Below are 19903 nucleotides of genomic sequence, written 5' to 3'. Positions count from 1 at the left end.
TTTGCGTCAGTGCCGGAAATAGTGATCGAATCGGATGCCAGCAGGTAGGGCTAGGGAGCCCGGTGTGGGACGGTAGAGACCGGGGGCAGTTGGTCCCAGGAGGAGCTGAAACTCCACAGAAATTGCCTGGAACTCTTGGCGGGTTCGTTTGCGATTCGAACTCTGTCTCCACACAAGGCGAGTTGTTTCATACTGCTTCAGATGGACAATGTCTCAGCAGTACGATATATCAATCGTCTAGGTGGCACGAGGTCACGCTTACTAGTGGAAATAGCCAAGGACTTCTGGCACGATTGCCTTCAGAATCACATATTGGTGACAGCGGAGTACATTCCGGGCTGCACCAACGTTGTAGCGGACTGGAATTCCCGCTTCCTGCGGGATTCCAGCGATTGGAGTCTTCATCCCAGAGTTTTCATCAACTCAACGCCATGTGGGGCCCTTGTACGGTAGATCTTTTTGCCTCCAGGCTCAATACACAACTGCCCCAGTTTTACAGTTGGTGGCGGGACCCTTTAGCGACCAACTCGGACGCTTTTCTTCAATCCTTGACGATGGGTATGCTTTATGAATTTCCCCAGTTTGCCATGATTCAAAAACCTTGGCGCAGATTCGCAGACAGAGTGCGGAGGTGATTCTAGTCTCCCCATATTGGAGAGCACAAGCTTGGTTTCCAGCAGCACTGGCCCGGTCGTGTGCCTTCCCAGTTCGACTGCAGTCCTTTCCCGAGTTTCTAACCGATCCGCTGGGTCAACCTCATCCACTAATCCTACAGGGTCTGTTGTTCCTCATGGCATGGAGACTTTCTGGAGACGCTGGCAGATGCCAGGAGTTTCGGAGGACACTTCCTGTCCCAATCCTGGGCACCTTCTACACATAAGCAATATGAATCTGCTTGGCGTAAATTGGTTGGTTGGTGTACTGCACGATAAGGGGCTCCCCTGGGATCCGGTATCCATATGATTGTTAACTTCCTAGTGGAGATGGCTAGTACAGGTTTGGCGTATAGGACGATTAACAATTTCAGATCAGCAATTTAGGCGGGTCATCCACATGTGGATGGCAAACCAGTGGGGGAGCATCCACTGGTCTGTAAAGTGGTACGTGGTATAAAGTTGGTCAATCCTCCCACACCCCGATATTCTCAGTTGTGGGATGTGAATGTGGTATTACGTTTCCTTCGGAACTTGCCGGCAAATGAAGGTCTTTCACGTATTTTGTTATGTTTAATAGCATGTAGACGTGTCTCAGATGTTCGTGCCCTGGACATAGCAGGTAGAGATTTCACTCCTTCGGGGGTGTCGTTTACTATTTCTAAACGCACTAAATCCAATTCTAAATGTATTTCTTACCCTGCTTTTCCTCATCACAGTAAGTTATGTGTTGTTCAATGTTTGAAGTGTTATGATGATTGCACTAGAGAATTTAGGACAGATGTTGTAGGACAATTGTTGATTTCTTTACAGAAACCCTTCCGCCCAGTAGCATAAACTAGCATAATCTGAGCCTCCGTGGACTGACATAGAATAAAAAAAATTCTAGCTATCGCGACAAAGAATTTTCAATTCTATTAAGGACACGGAGGCGAGGATTATCCCACCCATGAAACTGTGTTTTCACTATGTTGTTGGACTTTGTTATATTGTTGATGATAATGTTGATAGTACGTATTTATATAGGGTTTCATCCCGCCCATTTTGTTGTGGACATACATTCGGTGAATGGCATATTACGACATATATTCTCGTTTCAGGAGAACAGAACAAGCCGGCATAAGTGACATCGACTCTGTTTCGGAGGATGAAGTTCCGTGTTCAAGTTTGGACTCTTGTCGATGAAGAAATCGGTGGTCCAGTGTTCGGCAGTCAAGTTTGTGGACTGGGTTAAAAGTTTGAGGCAAAGAAAGAGGAAGTGATGTGCTCTTTACGAACTATATACAATAACGGACTGATGGTGATTGGTGGATACTATGGAGGGGGTTGTACTTCCGGGGTATGCCAATGTTTAAAGTTGTTTATTGGCTGCTGTGTTTGCTGTAAAGCAAAGAGAAGCATAATCCTCGCCTCCGTGTCCTTAATAGAATTGAAAATTCTTTGTCGCGATAGCTAGAATTTTTTTTACTCCCCTTGAAAGTAGCCAGCAGGTTTTAGCTGGTACCCGCCATAGGCCAAAGACCTGGTGTCTGGTTTAAATAGTTTAACCATAGCTCAACTGGCAGGCCACTGCAAATTCTGTTCATAAAAATCTTTGGGCACATGAAAAATATTTGCACCAGAATAAATCAACATTTTCACATCAAACCCATTGACTTTTACTGCATATGTAGACTTCTCATCACTTTGATGTTTTATCCGTAGCACAATCTCACCACACTGCAGGTCACATTCACTGTCATCATCATCATCCACTTCACACACCACACAATTCTACAACTAACAAATCCAAAAACACCCACATAATTACACAACATACATACTGATACTGCGTAACACTGGTAAAAACATTGTCATTGACAACGTCAACAGCTCTAAATCAAGCTAATAAGAGATCTACTCCATTTCCAATACTTGTTTTCTTCTGCAACTAACAATCATTGACAAAGTCAATAGAGCTAGATTGTTGTAGGTATAATGTTACTTGTTGCACTATATATCTAGATACAATGACAGAAACAGCAAAATACCTGCAGGGCAAAACAACATTGCTAAACACAGATTTTTAGCTTAGGTGTTTTTAAGCCATGCACTAAATTACATCGGTCACGCCCCTCGAGAGGCCTCCCTCCCCGCAGTTTATTCATCACACCTAAAGCCCCGATTCTTATTATCCCATCCATCCCTACAAGCAGTACCTCCCTTGTCGCTCAGCGGAAAATGCTAGAATGGCCGCGTTATGAAAAATAAAAGGACTGCCCAACCCAGTCAGCGGCCACAACAGTGCAGGCTAGTTCCAATACGCCTACCAGCGTGACTTTGTCTTGTTGATGCAGTGTTCCCTGGTTGCATACCCTTGCCCTCAACTGGCAGGCCAAGGTATATCTAACAGGAGATAATTGATAGATGCATGTTTTTGGAACAAGAAGATTTTGAAATGCTCAAACTTCCCAAAAATTGCGACTCGCAGCTCCATTGTGGTCTTGGCAAAGATACATATATATCCAACACACTTACAGCTCACATCATCAGCGGAAGCCTGGTGTCCTCGTATCCGTCAGCCCTTCATCCATCTCTCTATTTCCCAAAAGAATGCACTCCTTCCGCAATTCTTCCAGCTCCCGGGGTACATCAGGACTGGAAATGACAAGCAGCAAGATACCCAACCGCTGTCACGTGATGCGACCTTAACACTGTCACCCACTGCTCACGTGATTAACAGAGCGGCGATGAAGCAGCGGCACTGGTCCAGCTCCTGTCTCTTTCCAGCAGGTGGCGCATACTCTTATACGCCATGAAGTCGAATTTCAAAAGGGCAGTCTAGTCGCGCGCCTCCTTCACCTTACAGACTGCGTTTCCGCGCGGACAGCCTGGAGTACCGGCTCACGTGCGGCTGGGTAATGTCATCCGGAGCAGTGTTGTCTCTTCCGGTGCAGAAGTGGCGAGTAATATTTTCTTTAATGGGTGGGACCGTCTTGTTTGTGGGCGGTTCCGTTTAATTCTATCGTTCTCACTTGTTTTAATGCGATGTAGAGAAACGCGTGCATTTAGTAGCTGTTTGTCACGTTTTGATTGATGATCGTTACAGTCGGTAGTACGAGGAAGGTGGATGCTTAGAATCTTCTGGCGGGAAGAAAAAGGCAAGCGCTCGGAACCTCCCACACGATTCGGGAGGGTAGGCATATAGGATCCCTGCCATATCGGTAGGTGCCCTGCGTGACTGTCAAGTGTTTCTTACCAAAATTAAACGTGCAGTTCACACATGTATTTAATAAAAGTTTGACAACAATTTAGAACTTAAGGGAGGAACTTTTTTTGCCCCGTGTTGATATGTTTTGTTGAATTAATGTGTATTCTGCATGCGAGTAAGCATTGAAGTTATCCCAGAGAAGATTAGCTCGCAGCCCACGCGTTCAGGACACTGTGCTTACAAATTCTGTTACAATGTATTATCTTCAGGTGTGCTAAATTAATTGCTCAGCGTTCTCGAGTTTTGAAAATTATTATGAGTGAGAACCAACTAGTACATGCGATGACAACCAGGGGCACAAGTAGATCCTGAATTTAAGGGGGCGTGGGGGTAACAGGTCAACCAAAGGAGGCGGGAATAGCACGTCAGACACTAGGGTGGTGTTATCCTTGGAGCCAATACAAGAACATATAGTGATACATTGTACAAGTTGGTCAAGCCCAATAGGATTACAACAATATACAGTAATAAAGTAAAAACACAACACAAGAAAAATCCCAAACCAATTTAGAACATTTAGAGTAAAATTTAATAAATTATTTGACACCTAAACGACAAAAATCCCATCAGTAAGGACCTGAGATGAGCAGTTTTAAAGATTTAAGCGAAGTATAGCACCTGGAAGCACAGAGGGCAACTACCGGTCATTTGATCAGCAATATTGAGATCGTATGAACGAAGTCCAGGTTGTCCGTGATTGAACACGGACTAGATACAGGAGCTAGGTTTGTCCTGAAAAAGTTGCCTTCTTAAGTCCAGCACGGAGTTCCATTCTCCGCGTAGAAGGTCGTGAGAAGCAGGGAGAGTGTTGTGGATGGTTGTCACTGTAGCGCAAAGAGCAGGAGCTTGTTACGTCCCTGTAGCTCCCACAGAAAGGTAGCCAATTAGCACTTGAAGACGCTGGCTGTCCTTGATTCAAGCAGCAAGGCAGGTCTTACCTCAGGGCAGTTCTCTGGGGAGTAAGGCGGGCCTCGAGCTGCAGGGCAGTCCTCTGTGGAACAAGGCAGTCCTGAAGTCTTCCACAGGTCCAGTAGTGTAATGGAAATGTGTTCCTAAGCGTCCAATGTATATACCTAGCCAAAAGACTATTGTCAAGTTCCTTTGTATGTGTGCGCTGGAGGCAGCTGTGTGAACTATACGTAGGGTAGGGTATAGCTCCTCCCCCAGCCATCCTGGCAGAACGACCCATTCTCCCAACACCTGTGAAGCCCAACAGCTAAGCTATTCAGTCATGTGACAGACACTGGATGCAGGCACTAAATGGTCAGGACAAGATAATGACACCTTTCTAAAAGTGGTATTTTTAGAACTGTGACTTAAAAAATAAATATGACCATTGAATAGGATTTTAAATTGCAATTAATTTGAGTCCAAACTAGACATCCTTATCTGTTCCCAATCAAAAGTTAGTACTTATTAAGTCAAAGCAACCCAATGTTATCGCATTGGAAAGATATGCCTTCCAGTAATGAAAACCTGATTTAAGAGTTTTTTTTTTTTTTTTAACAACAGATTTTATTTGTCATTTGCACATTAGAAGCAGGGCTCTGTAACCCAGAGACTACTGCCGCATAGAAATATACAGTACCACATCGCAAAGGACATTTTACATTGCAAAGGAACATAACTCCCAGAAAAAAAAAAAACATGCCTACATAGTTTTTGAGCTAAAGTGTAATTTCGGATGTCCACCCCCCCCGCCCACTCCCCGCCCCACGAGTTGCGCTCGATTCCCTAGCAAACCACCCACCAACCAACACCCAGTTACCACAGAAAGAGAACAAAGATGACAAACTATCTGCCCCAGCAGGGGCCAACCGCACCCGAAACCACCTAGCCCACCAGTGGCTGCCGTCCCCAGACGGTACAAACTCCAGCATAGTATGGCTACCCCAAACCCACAGGGAGATCATCTGCTGCCACAGGGGGCTCCAACCACAGGCCCCGGTAGTCCGCCCACCTCTTCCAGATCTTATAATGCTTTCGCGGACAGCCACGGGCCACAAAAATGGGAAGTTCCAGCCCCATACAAAAGTCAAGGCCATTCTTCCAGGCGGCCACCGAGGGGGCCCGCTCAGCTTTCCACATCCTGTTTGATGTCCCGTTTCGCCAACGTAAAACCCAGTAGCATGAGGTGCCGCTTATAGATATTACCCCTGATGCCATCCATAACATGCAACAACGCAAGCTGTGGCGTGCGCTGGAGCAGCCACCCCAGAACCTCGGACAAACAAGAAAACCCCCCCTCCAGAAGCGATCCAGCGACGAGCAGTGCCAAACCGTATGAAGGAATGTACCCTCCGCCCCGCCACATCGGAGGCATTCCGGGGAGGCTATCAGACCCGCACGGTACAGGCGCGCCCGAGTATAGTACACCCGGTGCAGGTATTTGAATTGGACCAGGCAGAGGCGCATTGCTATGGCTGTGCCCCGTGGGGCTGCAAGAGCCTCCCTCCAATCCTCCTCCTCCAGCGAGCCTACATCCTCCTCCCATGTCTTCCGCAATCTATCCAAAGTGGGCGCGCTATGGATAACCAGGGACTGGTAGATCCGCGAGATTTTCGTAGCCGTAAGATCCCCCATAAAGACCTTCGCCTCCAGTGGACTGAACTCAGGGATATCCTCCAGGCCCTCCAGGCTAGGGGCCAGTGCATGGCGGAACTGGAGGTAGCGAAAGAACTGCGTCCGGTGGATACCAAACTCCTCCCGCAGGTCCTGGAACGACTTGAGGAAGCCACCCCTTGTCACATCCCCCAGAGTAGATATACCGATATCATCCCAGCCGCCGAACCCCTGTAACGCCGCCAACTCCGGTAATCGTCCATTGTGCCAAAGGGGAGTCTCCCCTGTCAACCTATTCCACCACCCCATTCTCTTCAGAGATTGTCGCCATATCTGGAAGACCACCCTGGACACCTGCGGCAGCGAGCCCCGCAGTGCCGGAGAATATAGAATAGTGTGGAGAGTGTGTCGTCCCATGAGGTGTCTCTCCAGCGCGTATGCCGGGTCCCCCCGATCGCCATACCACCACTCATTGAGGACCAGGAGGTGCGATGCCTGATAATATGAGAGTATGTCAGCGGCCGCCAGCCCGCCACAATAAGTGGACAGGAAGCACGTGCGCAGATTTAAGAGTTTTTTGCTGCCATGATTTGTAAAACTTAAAACACATAACCTACTTTTTAAATACAATGCATCTATCCCCAGGGGCTACCATAGGGGTGATGTGTGTGTGTGTGTGTGTGTGTGTGTGTGTGTATATATATATATATATATATATATATATATATATACAAAATGTACAGTTTATGCCTTGCAAAAGGTTTATTTTGCCAGGTCGAATTGGCAGTTTAAAACTACACTACAGGCTACAATGGCAGGCCTAAGACTTTTTTTGTGTGCATATTTATATAGCGCAAACTCGACCGAAGGTATTGGAGAGCTTTACACGAGCACCGTGTTTACATTACACATTCAGGCACAGGGAGATTAAGGGATTTGCCCAGAAACACAGGATGTGGAGGCGACCCCGAGGCTCGAACCCTGGTTTCCAGCACCAAAGTCGGCAGTCTAGCCGACGGACCACATCCTCTCCCCAACTTAAAGTGCTACTTTAGGGGCTGGCACAATGAGTGCAGCAAACCACTAGTATCATTTAATTTACAGGCCCTGGGTACATGAAGTACCATATACTAGGTACTTACAACTAATTTAAATGTTCCAGTCAGGTGTAGGTCAATTGTATTGCATTTGAGGGTGAGGGCACACACTTTAGCATTGTTGAGAAGTGGAAAAGTGCACAGAGACCTAATGCCAACAAAAACAAATCCAGTAAACAGGAGGGGTAACGTGACAAATTTTGGGGATGACCTGCAGAGAAAGCCAAGTCCAGCATGCACAATATCATAATTATGCTGCTTTTGACACACCAGACTTTGTTTGACAGCAGAACAAGCTTACAGATGCATTGTGCTTCAAAACGACACTAGCTAAGAGGCTGGCCGTAGCGATGCAATGTGTACACAACTGAGTGCTGGTATAATGCCTCTGGATGGACACCATTCTGGTGAAAAAACATGCAAGGAATATGTTAAAGGAAAGTCTGGTCTGTCCTAAAGTTCACTTGAGAAACTGATTGTAGAGGCTTTGCTTTAGGTGGCAGTGGTAAGCCTCTGGTTAGACGTAAATATTATCTTAGACTTCTCATCTACCTATCTGGTGACAGTGCTTCATCACCATGTATAAGACCCACAATCCATCCATAATTTCTGCTTGATTTTGTCTAAAATTGCTACAAGCATTATTTTCAGTACCTAAGGACACCCACTGAATATATTGTAAACGAATACACGAAAGACGAGCTGAGTTGAGCTGTTAATTATAAAGTGCAATGAACGCCCTAATGCATCTTGGCTAACCAACAACAACAGAAAAGATATGAAGATAACCAATAAAATATATTCATTTTAAGAGCCCTTCAAAGCATAGAATGATCCTCTATTTTGAACAGTCCAAGGCTGAAAGCTTTCCAAAAAGAGGTAGCAAAAATTAGAAGAAAAGTCCTCTTCTATCCCCCACACAAGGCCCTTCTAAATTGGGGGATTGATAGCTGGAGATTAATGTCACAGTGAAGGGGAGGGGAGTATTGGGGGCATTTTAGTGGCTTACCTGTTCGAGTGGCTCACGGAGACCTGGGCTTAGTCTTGTTTCCTTCCCGCCCCGGTCCGACGCGGTAACCAGTACCGTTGCGCGGAGGGCGGGGAAGGTGAGAGCCAGGCACTTCCAGTCAACCGGTTAGCGGTCTAGTTGTGGGGATTAGGCAGTGATAAAGGCGCATGGTCCGGCTGCTGCGCAGCGGTGAGTGGGGCAGTGGCAGTGCCTTTCAGCTGCTTGGTGCTGTAACCGGCTGGCGCAGAATGAATTTTTAAAACTTGCTGTCACTAACGGGCATTGTTTTTAATACGCTACACATTCTATGAGGGGAGTGTTGGGGGCATTTTAGTGGCTTACCTGTTCGAGTGGCTCACGGAGACCTGGGCTCAGTCTTGTTTCCTTCCCGCCCGGTCCGATGCGGTAACCAGTACCGTTGCGCGGAGGGCGGGGGAAGGTGAGAGTAAGGCACTTCCGGTCGACCGGTTAGTGGTCTAGTTGTGGGGATTAGGCAGCGATAAAGGCGCGTGGTCCTGCGGCCGCGCAGCTGGCGGGCCGAAGGCGCCCCAAAGGCAAGCCTGTCTGCGGCCGAACGGGGCCTGGGGCCACCCCCCCAGGCTGTTCTGGAGTAGACCTACAGTACAGCTCCCAGGAACTGCATGCTCTCTGCCCCCCAATGCCGGAGCTGTGCAAATACAGCATGGGATGGCACTGTAGGTATTGCCCATTTAAGTCTAGCGTGGGGAGGGAGGTGAAGGAGGCAAGCTCTGCTCTGAACTGCTGCCTGCTGAATTGTCGATCACTCAGGAAGCATAGACTAGAGATCTTCGACCTGCTTTTAGATGGTCAGATAGATGTGATGTTTCTCACTGAGACTTGGCTGGATGAGGACTCTGCGCCAGAGATCCTTGAGGCATTACCCAGTGGTTATGCGATCACTAGGATAGACAGGGACTCCGGCAGAGGAGGGGGAGTGGCAATTATATTTAAACACTCCATCCAATGCTTCCTCGAGCCTGTCAGCATTGCTGATAGCGAGGCTGGCCTTTTTACGATTAGAGTGGCTATTAACTATATCGTGAAAGAGCTTCTGGTCTACAGACCTCCTGGATACCCCACTCCCTTTTCTCCAAGCTTGATAGTGTCTCACCCAACCATCACTGCGTTATGATAAACTCCTAGTGCTTGGGGACTTCAATCTGCATCTTGAGGATGCTAAGAGTGTGGTGGCAGGTGAGTTATGTCAGGAAATGGCTACCTTACAACTCAGGCTAAAATCTGACTTCCCTACCCATCAGCAGGGCCATCTGCTGGACCCCATTTTTACGAACTGGGAGGACATAGCTGTTAACCCACCTCTCCCTATGGTATGGACAGACCATTTTTGGTCCCATTTGTTATGATGCTGCCTGGGCCAAAGGTTCAGGAGGAATCGAAGGGGGAGTAACATGCCGGAAGTGCGCTGGCTTCTCGCTGGGAAAGTTTAACAGTGCCCTTTAGCAGAGTGGGCTACCTGGGGGAATAGATGCCGAAAGTGCCTACGTAAATTTGGACAGGAGGATTGCGAAGGCACTAGATAGCACTGCCCCCTGGTCACAGAAAATACCGGGTAGAGCACAAAAATCTGCTCCTTGGTATAACGCCACCTTGTGAAGGGCGAAAGCAGACTGTAAACGCATGGAAAGGCGATGGAGGTAAGACTTCTCGGACCAGGGGAGGAGGGAGTATAAAGATATGTTGAAGAGCTATCATGGGCTTATTAGAAGGGCTAAGGCATCATACTATCTGGAAAGAATTGGGTCGGCGGGAAATTCGACAAGGGAACTATTTAGGGTTTACAAGGAGATATCTTCCCTAGCTACAGCGGCAGTACCTGCAACAGGCTCAGAAGAGCTATGTAACCGCGTGGCAGATTTCTTTTCAGACAAGGTGGAGAAAATCTATTCCACCTTCCCGGACTCCGCCCAAGTAGGCCATGAAACCTTGGAGGAGGCAGGGCACATCCGGGAGAGCGAAGGGTTGGATAGCTCCACTGTTCCCCCTCCAGAGTTGCTAATAAAAATCTGTTTGAGTGTTAAGTCGGGCTCTCCCAGAGACCCGGCCTCCCCTAAAGTGCTTAGAGGGAGTATAGAAATATTGGAACCGTACATTAGACATCTCGTGGAGGTTTCATTTAGGACATATATAGTGCCAGGAAGATGGAAGGAAGCAGTGGTCCTTCCGCTACCCAAGAAACCGCACTTAGGCCCAGATCAACTTGACAACTTGTGCCCAATTTCTTTACTGCCGTACTTCGCAAAGATTGCGGAGAAAGTGGTAAACATGCCACTCACGGCGCATATTGGGAAATTTAACCTCCTGCATCCCACTCAGTCTGGATTCCGGGCTTTCCACTCAACGGAATCTGCCCTGCTTCTCGCCACGGAAACCATCAGGCAATATGTGGATGCGGGACAGACGGCAGCACTGATCCTGTTGGATTTAAGTGCCGCCTTTGACACTGTTGTCCATCACACTTTGGTGCAGTGTCTGAGGAAAGGAGGTGTGTCTGGCAGGGCATTGAGCTGGATGAAATCATTTTTGTCGGAGCGCAGTTTTCAGGTGAGGCAGGGTGCTCACTATTCTAAAGTCATCAAACTGAAACAGGGGGTGCCGCAGGGCTCGACCCTGAGCCCGACCCTGTTCAATCTTTATGTGGCTCCACTGGCGGAGATTGCTGATGGTTTTGGGATCAGGGTCGTGTCCTATGCCGATGACACCCAGTTGGTGGTCTCCCTGACACAGGCACAGGATACGGCAGCCTCCAATTTCGTGGCATGCTTGCAAGAGCTAGCTTCGTGGATGGCTAACAACTGCCTGAAAGTGAATGGCGATAAGACCGAGGTGCTTGTGGTGGGGAGAGCCCTGTCGGTGTGATCGTCGGCTTGGTGGCCACAGAGCTTGGGATCCACCCCGACGCCCTGCGCCCAGGCGAAAAACCTGGGGGTGTGGCTGGACACAAAGCTCTCCTTTGAGTACCATACCAGGTGGGTGGCAGGCACCTGTTTTGGAGTTCTGAGGGGCCCTCGTAAAACTCTGGATTTGCGGCCTACTGCAGCCAGGAAGACCATGGTCCATGCCCTGGTGACTTCGCGCCTTGATTATGGTAACATCCTGTACTTGGGTTCAACGGCGAAATGTATGCAAAGACTCCAGGGGGTGTAGAACGCAGTGGCTCGTCTGGTTCTTATACACCCGAGGAGGGCCCCCTTCGAAGGTGGCACTTGCTTCCCTCCACTGGCTGCCGATTAGAGAGCGAGTCCTGTTCAAGGCGTTGTGCGTTTGTCACCGTATTATTCAGGGGACGGCCCCATCTATTTGTCTGATCTACTCACTCCCTATGTTCCAACACGCCAACTCAGATCAGGTGGGAGGGGCCTGGTGTGCGTTCCTTCTATTAAGAGAGCTAGGATGGGTGGGCGGTCCTTTCGTTTTTTGGCTGCCCAACATTGGAACAAACTCCCTTTGAGCCTCCGGGTGGAGGCCATGTAGGGCACCTTTAGGAAAAATTTGAAAACTCATCTATTTCCCCTGGGATAATCAGGACTGGCTAGGTTAGGTTGTAGCATTCAGGGCAGCTTGCACCGCAGCGCGGGGACACACTGGCCGAGTGTAACCATGCGCTTTATAAATGTGCTTATTATTATTAAGGGATTGCTTAGACTCAGAATTAAACAGATAAGGCATATGGGGGTTGTTTCATAATATGCTCCCTGGGCAAAGCATAGTGCCATGTAATGATCCTTTTCAAAACTGGAAACTAGTGCAGGATATGGCTTGTCTTGGAAAACCTATCAATTTTTCAGCAATTCATAACATCTTAGGCTGCTATATTATGAGGCAAGAGGAAATACCATCATTTCAGTCTTGCCTGATGTCATTCAAAATAGCCACAGGGGCAGCCTTGGTGCTTAAAACAGGCCTTAAACTCATCCACCAAGCATCTAGTAACTGGTGCTCTTCAACATGTTTCGAAAGCAAGTGAACCAGAACTTCCCACCAATTTTTGTGACTGCTGGCAAAAGAATTAAAACTTTATGACGGCATCGCAAACCAAAGCAATTGTTTGACCCGACCGCATTCTCTGTAGATTACTTATTTGCTGGCAAAAGAAGGCTGAGCCTATAGTTAGCTTGTGCCCTGTGTTTCAGGTTTGACCTCTTTGAAAAGGGGATTTGATGATTCCGTTCTTCTACTTACAAATGACAGTGCCAGATGAAAACAGGTGTTAAGTGTGAAGGTAAAATCAGGTATGACAAATGCAAACACGTTTAGAGTCCTGTCAAGACACCCATCAGCTGGGGAGAGGATGAGGGGGAGTGAAGAATGTTGGTTGCAGGGGGAGCATGTAATGCTTTCTCCCGTGCCTTGTCTGAGGTTTGGCACGGGCAATAGAAGGTATCCACACTACAATACAGCCTGTTTGCACATCAGATTTATTGTCCTAAACCCAATAAATCCAGGTGCAGGAACTCTGGTCCTCTTATGAATGTGAGGAACAGAATTCCACCGAGGAATTACACTTCGCCCAATTACCTATAGGGCCCATGTCTTTTATAGGCACCTTGCAAGTAAGCTGATTAAAGAGAGAGAGCACAGCACCATAAGACATAAGCAATTAAAAGAAAACACACAGCCTTCTCTAACTGTATATGTCTTTTAGATGACCTAAGTGGTTAAATTGGGCGGGATATATTAGGAATAACATTACCCATCTTTTTAAAGTTTTGAAATAACTGTTCTCAAGTTAAGAAAATTTTGTAATACTGGATAATGCTGACCTTCAGATTCCTCTGGCTGAAAGAGAAGGCATTTCTTCTTCTGTGAAGCCAACGTAGAGTCAGACAGAAAAACATGAAACAAGCCTTCTCACTAGGGCGGCTTGTATCCAAAATACATGTGAATGTGTACAATTGATTATTCAGCAAATCTAAAGTCTATTTGAGAGTCTGTATATGGTTTTATGATGACAAAGGTTTATACTTTTTGAAGTTTAATATAAGGGTGTTATCAGGTGCATTCTGGAGTGCATGCTTTTAATGGAAACGTTTTGCACTAGGTACAGTCTTCTTGCGTATAACTCCAAATATATATTTTAATGCACTTGTTTTATCCTAAATACTAACTTTTTGAGAATGGAAAAGAATTTTGTGAAGCGATCTCTGTATTAATAGGTCGGTTCACAAAGTTCTGAATCATAGTGGATCACGGTCTGACTTACCTTATTAATTCATGAGGTAGGTTGTGAGTCGTGAATCACAGCAATTTATTTATTTATTTATTTATTCACTTGTATTGCGCAAACGAATCATCCCCAGGGGGATCTCTCGGCGCATAGGAGAGGAGCACCAGGAGATGAAGGACAAGCTTAGAATAGCCAGGTCTTAAGAAGCTTTTTAAAACTACAGTAGTTAGTGCAGGCACGGAGCTCGTCTGGCAAGGAGTTCCAATGGGTAGGAGCCAGATACCAGAAGGCCCGACCTCCCATCCTAACCTTCCTAACCCTGCAAACGCAGAGCAGATTTCGGCTGCTGGATCTCAGCAGTCGTGTAGCATGGTACCACTCGAGCTTCCTTGCCAGGTAGGATGGACCCAGCCCGTGGAGGGACTTATAAACTAGGCATAGCAGTTTGAAGATGGACCTCTTTTTTGTAGAAAGCCAGTGAAGTTGATGCAGGAGGGGTAACGAGGGGGTCCGGGCCGGCTTGTTGAGAATAAGACGAGCCGCCGTGTTTTGGACCACCTGTAACCTGGCGGCCAGGTCCTCCCTCATCCCAACCAGCAATGAGATACCATAATCCAGTCGACTAATCAAAAGTGACTGGATAAGGTCTGTCTAGCCGTGAACGGAATCCATGGAAAGATCCTACTGAGCATTCGCATGGTTCCAAAGCAGGCCCCAACCACTGATTTTACCTGCTCATCCATTGCTAGATTGTTATCGATTTTTATATCCAGATTCTTCGCCCAGCCTGTGGGGGAGGGAGCATCTCCTAATTCAGATGGCCACCATTCCGGAGTCCACATATCCTTTGCCTTACCATATAGGATAATCTCAGTCTTTGAGGAGTTGAGCTGAAGAAAGTTCTTCCTCATCCACTCAGCTATACTGATCATACATTGGCGAAATTTGGGCCTAGTTACCGCAGGACTTTCCTCAATAGGGACTATCACCTGGGTATCATCTGCATAAGATATGGTTTCAAACCCACACTCACGGATGATGGAGGCCAAAGGCGCCACGTATATGTTGAACAAAGTGGGGCTCAGGACTGATCCCTGGGGGACCCCTTTATCGATAGTAGTGGTCCGGGAGCTAAACGGCCCAAGCTGGACACATTGAGATCAGTCCGCCAAGAAGTTCTGGAGCCATTTAAGGGCCCTACCTCCGACACCAATCTCTCGCAACCGGTCTAAGAGGATTCGATGGGAGATGGTGTCGAAAGCGGCCAACAGATCCAATAACGCCAGTATCACAGGTCCAGGGACATCCTTATAGTGTCTGTTACCTCCAACAGTGCCACCTCGGTGCTATGTGAGACACGAAAGCCCGACTGGGAGGCATCCAGTATATTGTTCTGCTCTAGATATTGGTAGAGGTACTGATTGACTAAAGTCTCCATAATTTTTGCACGGCAGAAGAGAGATAGGTCTGAAGTTCTGAAGGTCGCTAGGATCAGCTAGCGCCTTCTTCAAGAGGGGTTTTATACATGCCTCCTTCCACTTAGGCGGAACAGTGGAGGTTACAAGCGAGATATTACAGACAGATGTAAGAGACTCGGCAAGAACTGAAGATAGTGCTGACATAACAGCAGGGAGAATTAAGTCTGATGGGGATCCATATTTTGCTCTAGCTATTAGAGAACACACTTCTGCCCTCATAATATTAGGGATAAGTTCTAAAGTTGACTTACTCTGGATCTCCAAGGCTGAAGATTTATCATACACACCCTCTTCAGGGTCAAAGGAGCTATAGATCCTGTCAATTTTGTTGGTAAAATGGCTGCCTAAATCCTCACAAAGTTCCTGCGTGGGCGGGGGGAGTGGATTATTTGCTCTGGGATCGGTGAACTCCTTTACAATAACAAAGAGCTCCTGAGATGAATTTTTTGCATTCATAATGCGGACACCCAGGTACAGTCTCCTAGCGGAATTACAACTGTTCAGATATGCTCTATGGGCAACTCGATAGAGCAGTTTATCCTGTTCCAACTTGGACCGTCTCCATCTTCTCTCCTTAGCCCTACAATTCAATGCCTGTACCAGATCATCATGTCGGAAATCAAATTTGAATAAAGTAAACTTTGTTTTTAAAAGTAGACCATGTTCCCTAAAAAAACGGGGCTAAATTTAAAAAGAAAACTTTAAAAAACAAATTTGGGTTAGTAAATGTCCCTTGGACCGCTGCCACTCATGCCCGCAAATAATCCCACCTTTATTTCTTTTTAATTTTTTTTTTACATTATGCACTCGTATTTGCCATCATAGGATTTGATAACTTTTCAATGTTTTCAGCCAGATTTTGGTCACAAAGCATTCATACATGCCATAATGAATCACTGTTTAAAAGGCACACCATAAACACAACCTTTCCACATAGCTATTGGTTATGTCTTTCTAAACACATTTTGCGATTCAACAAACTCTTACTGAATTGTATGGGTTTAGTACAATGTTGGGCTGAGTTTGGTGGGTTGCTAAAGTCCAAGCAACAAATAAAGATGTCTTTAAAGTCTGTATTTATCTGGTCACATTTGTTGTGCTTCAAAGACAGTGGTCAGTTGTCAGGCTTTGTCTTCTGACAAATTGCTGCTCATTTTTTTTATGCTTGAGGATTGGTGTTTACAAACTCCACTCACTGTACAGTCAGAAAAATAACAAGCATTTGCTATGCAATAGGTCTTGCATTTATGAGAGTTTGAGCTATTGGCATTGTTAATGACAAACCTTTTATCTATGTGTTGGTTTTGAAAACATAAATAAAAGGCATTGTCATTTGCAATGCAAATAGCTTAAAATTTCGCAAATACAAGACCTATTGTATTGCAAATGCTTGTTTGGAGTTGGCAGCACTCCCTACAAGCAGTGCTTGACTGAGGCCTTGATCTGAACCCGTGTGACCTCCCACAGTTCATGCAGTATCCTGTCCCAGTAAGTCCTCAGTTTAGCACTGTCCCAAGACGTTGAGGCTCCACTCCACATCGGGGACAGGTGGTAGATCAAGCTATATTAAATCTATGTAGTCGCTCAGGTGTCAAGTGGGTTCAGTGCAACTAGTGGAATTCCGAAGAAGTTTTGAACACAACTTGCAACATATAACAAAGGCTATTCATGCATGTGTGAAAATGGACTCTACTACAGAAACATAGGGGAAAAACCAAGAATGTTGTAATCTTCCTAGTACACTAGAAGCTTCATCTTATTAAACCTGTGTATTATTATTATTATTATTATTATTATTATTGTTTTTTTTATTTTTATTTTTTAATTTTATTGTGCAGAGAAAAAGGGTACAAGCACAGGCCTACAACCTCCTGGGCCGGCCGCTAGTATTCAGAAATGGTCAAGCAGTTCAAAAAACAATGACTGGCCCACAGGGGCTCCGCTAAATTACAGGAGATCAGACTGCACATAAGGGACGTCAGGATACATCCTTTTTACATAAATATCAACAAAAGTAAAGAAAAACAAAAAGCAAGGCGAAAAACATTGAAAGGGCGTCTAGCCACAGCAGAGGAACTCCACACCCGACCACCCTAGGGTGGTCAATGAAAAAGGGGGTCTGAGAGGGAGGGGGGGGCCACGGGAAAACCAAATCTATACACAAATGAACAAATTAAGCAAGGAACCCTCAAGGATCAGGGGGACAAGGCAACCTCAGACGTATCCACCAGGGGGGGAGAACAGATAGTCCCTCGATACACATTCCACTGACCCCAGATTCTACCCCACGCCCCCGGTTTACCACGAGCCACATACACCGTCTTCTCCCTGAACATGCACCAGTCCATGTTCTCCTTTCATACGGACACGGTGGGAGGCCGTTGGGAACCCCAAAGCTGCGCAATATCTCTTTGCGATCATGTTCCCAAGGGCTGCCCACCGAGCCTGGGCCGCATTATAGTCATTGGGCTCCCACACATTCAGAACACATCGGCGCACCTCCGGCAGCAGAGCGACCCCAGTGACTCGTTTCATAACATCATGCACCTGGCGCCAATATTCCGCCACCTCGCGGCACTCCCAGAGGATGTGGAGAAAGGTGGCACTGAGCCCGCAGCCACGCTTACAGAGCCCGTCATCAGAAAACCCCATCGAGACCAAACGGGGACCCGTCACATAGACACGATGGAGAATCTTAAGCTGGACCAGACGGAGACGGGCCGGGATGGCAACCTCCTTAGGGGATGACAGCGCAGACTGCCAGTCCTCGTCGTCCAACTCAACCCCATCTCCCGTCCACGCCTCCCGAAGACGCACCAAGAGATCAGCCCGATTATTTATTAGTTTTTTATAGATCAGGGAGATAGTACTGTCGGGGACGTGGCCGTCGAGTATACGGTCCTCGAGAGGCGAAGAAACAGGGACCGTGGTCCCCTCCCCAAAGACCGAGAGTAGGGCGTGCCGAACCTGGGCATTGCGGAAGAACTCCCTTTCACTAAGCTCGTACTCGCTCTGAAGCGCCGCGAAGGATTTAACCACGCCTTTAACCCATAGGTCCCCCACTCTGCTAATGCCGATCGTATCCCAGTGCTCAAAGCCTTTCGTTGTCCAGAGGCTTCCCAGGCGCTCTGAGGCGAATAAAGGAGTAGCACACGTTAAACGCTCACTCCAGCCCACAGCTACATTCGCCGCCTTCCACACACGTACCGCAATCATAGTAGGGCCCGTGAGGGTCCTTCCGGCAGATCGGGAGTAAAGCGCTCTGTTATAGTTACCGCCGGGAAGCAGGAATTTATCCATCTCATATGCCGGGTTCGAACCAGGAGCGTACGTAGCATGGTTAATGGCAGACAGCTGGGAGGCCCAATAGTACCTTCTAATGTCAGGAAGCGCGATGCCCCCGTCATACCAGGGAAGAGTCAGCTTTGCCAAAGCGATACGCGCACGACCGTCCCAAACCAGTCTCCTCTGCAAACTCTCCACTTCCCTAAAGTAGGCCACCGTAATGATATCGAAGGAGTTCTGGAGTGCGTAAAGAAATCTGGGAAGGGACATCATTTTAAACAGTGCTGCGCGACCAAGTGGAGACAAGGGCAACTTACACCACCGAGCCGTATCCACCCTCAAACGCCGGAGGGGAGACAGGAGATTCTGCTCGTAGCGGATCGCCGGATCCAACGAAACGTACACCCCCAAGTATTTAAAGCCGGATTGAGATGTTTGGATCGGAAGCCGAGGCGGCAAGAGAGGAAGGCCACCGGAGATAGGATACACGCAAGATTTGGACCAGTTAATTATCAAACCCGAATTTCTCCCGAAGGAAGTAAGGACATCAAAAAGCACACTGAGCGACTTCCGCGGCGAGGTGAGGTACAAAAGAATGTCATCCGCGTACAACGAGACCCGATCCTCGAAGCCCGGGGCCCACCGTATCACTCTGATCGAGGGCTCCCAGCGGAGCCAGGCAGCGAGCGGTTCCAAGGCGAGAGCAAAGAGCAAAGGGGACAACGGGCACCCCTGCCTAGTACCCCTCCCGAGAGCGAAGGGCCGAGAAACCCGCCCATTGACAACAACCTGAGCCATTGGTCCAGCATAGAGGAGCTTAACCCAACTAATAAATCCCTCCCCAAAGCCAAACTTCGCCAAGACGGCCCAAAGGAATGGCCACTCGATGGTATCAAAGGCCATCGTGGCGTCTAAGGAAACCAATATGGCCGGTTCAGAGAAGTACTCCGCCCTAGCGAGGACGCCATGTAGACGCCGCAAGTTGAGAGTGGTATTACGATGAGGGATAAAGCCACATTGATCCGGATGTATCAAATCACATATAACTCTCCGCAAGCGATTAGCGAGGACCTTGGCAAGGATTTTCGGTTCGGCATTTAGTAGGGAAATAGGCCTATATGAGGCACAGCGGTCTCGTGGCTTACCGTCCTTGGGAATCACAACTATAGTAGCCAGACGCTGGTCGTCGGGAAGGGAACCCCGCTCGAGCGACTCCAGACAGAAACATACGACGGAGGAAGGGCGCGATTTTATCCGGGCGTAGTTTATACAGTTCAATCGGCAGTCCGTTGGGGCCCATAGCCTTGCCCGAGCGAAGGGAACGAATCGCGGTAGCAATCTCGTCGACAGACAGGGAGGCCTC

The 19903-nt window shown here is 47.6% G+C and overlaps 2 protein-coding genes across 4 annotated transcripts in view; one reads left to right on the top strand and one right to left on the bottom strand.

Moving 5' to 3' along the window:
- The window catches only part of WASHC5 (WASH complex subunit 5), a 330547-nt gene extending 327017 nt beyond the window's left edge, over nt 1–3530 (bottom strand). The window contains exon 1 of the mRNA XM_085604961.1: nt 3171–3530. The gene's annotated coding sequence lies outside the window, so the exon portion shown is untranslated. The remainder of the gene's footprint in view (nt 1–3170) is intronic.
- Nucleotides 1–19903, top strand: part of NSMCE2 (NSE2 SUMO ligase component of SMC5/6 complex) — a 683358-nt gene that overhangs the window by 22469 nt on the left and 640986 nt on the right. Inside the window, exon 1 of one of the 3 annotated variants that reach the window (XM_085604964.1) lies at nt 3359–3594. The exons of 1 other annotated variant lie outside the window; for it this stretch is intronic. The gene's annotated coding sequence lies outside the window, so the exon portion shown is untranslated. Of the gene's footprint in view, nt 1–3358; nt 3857–19903 lie in introns of those variants that run through there. One more of the 3 variants, XM_085604962.1, reaches the window with a different exon arrangement.

The sequence above is a fragment of the Triturus cristatus genome, chromosome 5_1, assembly GCF_964204655.1.
Source record: "Triturus cristatus chromosome 5_1, aTriCri1.1, whole genome shotgun sequence".
NCBI lineage: Eukaryota > Metazoa > Chordata > Amphibia > Caudata > Salamandridae > Triturus > Triturus cristatus.
This window is presented reverse-complemented; position numbering and strand designations above follow the sequence as displayed.